This window comes from Rhopalosiphum maidis, chromosome 3 (genome assembly GCF_003676215.2).
Source record: "Rhopalosiphum maidis isolate BTI-1 chromosome 3, ASM367621v3, whole genome shotgun sequence".
Taxonomy (NCBI): Eukaryota; Metazoa; Arthropoda; class Insecta; order Hemiptera; family Aphididae; genus Rhopalosiphum; species Rhopalosiphum maidis.
The window spans coordinates 1,170-3,889 of NC_040879.1; the positions used below are offsets into that span (position 1 = coordinate 1,170).

Consider the following 2,720-nt stretch of genomic DNA (forward strand, 5'->3'; position numbering starts at 1 on the left):
CAATGAAATACATGGAAGTTAATAATGCTTAAGAATCATTTACTTAATCTAATGGTAAGGGTTTCATAACACTAACTTTTTGTTACATTTCTATTATGTTGCTATTATTTACATTCATTCACGTACCGTGCCAAACACCATTATTAATATTAATACCTTCTAATCCATATTAAACATAGGATGTTGAAACTATTCCAAGCACTAAAAATGTTAATTCATGCTCAGCACCTTGAGTGATCTGTTGCACTGCAATCTGAAAAATATGAAAGTTAATAATGGTAAATAAGCATCATTACTTAATATAATGGTCAAGGCTACATGACTTTTAGTAACACTACTATTAATTGAATCACAATTATATTCTATACCCATTACTCGTACTTTGCATAAAACCATTATTATTATCAGTATCGTCTAGTCCATTTTCAACGTAGGATGTTGTAACTTTGTCAAGTGTTAGAAACGTTAATTCATGTCTTAGCAATCCTTAAGTGATCTGCTGTACTGCCATCTAAAAAAAAATTGTCAGTTAATTATGTAATATGGTTGGAGGATAACAAGTCACTACTACAACACCATAAAGAGATCGAAAGTCTGTTTATGACAACTAGTACGTGGACAACACTGAATAATTCAGAAATGGAAATAATCAAACAAAAACTAACAGACAAACTTCATTCCTATTTCAAAATACTTGAAAACAATTTAAGTTGAAATTTAAATACAAATACGAATTAACCACTGCAAAAAGATATGAAATATAAATCAGACAGTAAATACAACGGTTATATCAATAGATAAACAATGTTTTATATCACTAAACCAGCAATCATGGATGAAAAACATCATATCAATTCGGATTAGAATATTCAACTTATTACATTTTATCTCTGGCCGCCGAATTCAAAAATGTTTAATATTATAATATTTTCATATACACATACAATTTCAAAACTGATTAACTGAGCAGAATATAATGAAATAAATTCCAATAATATTGTATACTTTGTAAATCAGCAGGCAGTTGTATAAATATTATGAGTCTTAACATAGATACATAGTAACTAGTAAGACAAAAGTCAAAAAGTAATAACATTAAACTATATATGTATGTATTATTTAAGTGTTTAGATAGTTGCAGGTAAGCATTTATTATGCATTAATATTCTCCGGACTGTACAGTCCACTGGTTAACTAATTGAACTTAAGTAAACGGTCTTATATGTTATATATCTTATACATATAACGATTCATTATTTGAATACTTAACAATGTAAATAAATCATAATAATTTATTTTTTATGTTCGATGTCCATAAAATTTAAATCTTTATCTCCTATAAATATTACCGAAGTTATATTGTGAAATTCAAAACAAATTACTACCAATCATACTAATATATTGCATATTAAATATACACATATAATTAAAACTAATAAATAATAAATGAATGTTGTATTCGAGCAGATTTGAGTCTGAAGTGATCAGAAGTAATCTACTGACTGCGTCGTGCATTTTAAAAATGATGGTCGTATACACAACGAAATCGCTTAGGTACATATTGAATTCTTAACGCTAAACGAGGGATATAAACACTATAAACATTAAATAGATGTATTCTCTATATGATTTGATGAAAAACTATTTATAAATAAACTATTTTTTATGCTGTTGGCGTAATTGCTAAACGTTGAAACCTTAACAAACATAAAACGTGTAAAAAAAACAAAGTTCAAAAAGATACTTCGTTAAATCGTTATACGGTGGTATAGGTACCATACAGAAAGTATGCGTGTACGAAAAAACAAGCCATTCGATTTTTTTAACCTTTCAAACTCGTCGTAGCATTTATGAGTCAGCACTCAAATTTCGAAATGATTAAACAAAAACTCAAATTCAAAAAATTCGAAAAATACGTAAAATCTAAGTGCCAAAAATAAAAATATAATCGTAACTTCGCAACAAAACGTCCGATTCCTTCGGTTTTGGTAGCGTTCGAATTTTTACAAAAACGTCTAAACGATGCGTAGAAAAAATCGCTCTGACCACCAAAAAATTAATTGTTTCGTGGCGACAAAGTCCAAAAACTGCAAAATCCTAATTTCCGACGCCAAAAATAGGGGTAAAAATGAATTCTACAGTGTCACCACGGGACGCCGATTTTGATCACAGATCTACGAAAAACTGAACTTGTGAACAACAGAAACGTGGAACAAATATTAAACATTTTTAAAATATCCATGGGGGGAGGGGCACAAGGAGCCATAGGACACTGCTACCACCAAAGCACTTTATGTAAAACGACTTTAAACAGAAATTTCCGTGAAGTAACTATGCCCCATACATCGAAACCCGGCCGAGTAACACTCGACTAAAAAATTCAAATTTCGGAATTCCAAGACCCCAATGTGGGGTAAAAACGGCATTTACGGTGTCCACAACAGATACCGCTTTTGATCGGCATCATCCAAAATACCAGAATCTTGAGTTTCAAACACGTCGAACGACCACTAAGGTTTTTCAAAAATATATTTGAGGGAAACAAATATTTATGCAAATATACAGTACTTATAAAGTTTTTTTTTATTTATTTATTAAAATTAAAATGTTTCAGCATTTTATCATGCTATTACAAGTTTACTAACGTGTTCAATTACAAATAACAAATTACAATTACTAATATTTTAGTTAGTGATAGTGATATACATGCTAATGTTAGT

General features: G+C 29.7%; 1 long non-coding RNA gene across 2 annotated transcripts; it reads right to left on the reverse strand.

Moving 5' to 3' along the window:
- Nucleotides 1–227: 227 nt before the first annotated feature.
- On the reverse strand, nt 228–723 carry LOC113559070. Of its 2 annotated transcripts, none has more exons than XR_003405820.1 (3): nt 577–723; nt 382–511; nt 228–253 (listed from the first exon to the last, which is right to left on the reverse strand). It is a non-coding gene; the product is annotated as an uncharacterized LOC113559070 (long non-coding RNA). The 2 variants fall into 2 exon arrangements; XR_003405821.1 differs by having other exon boundaries at nt 232–253; nt 369–511.
- Nucleotides 724–2,720: the final 1,997 nt, after the last annotated feature.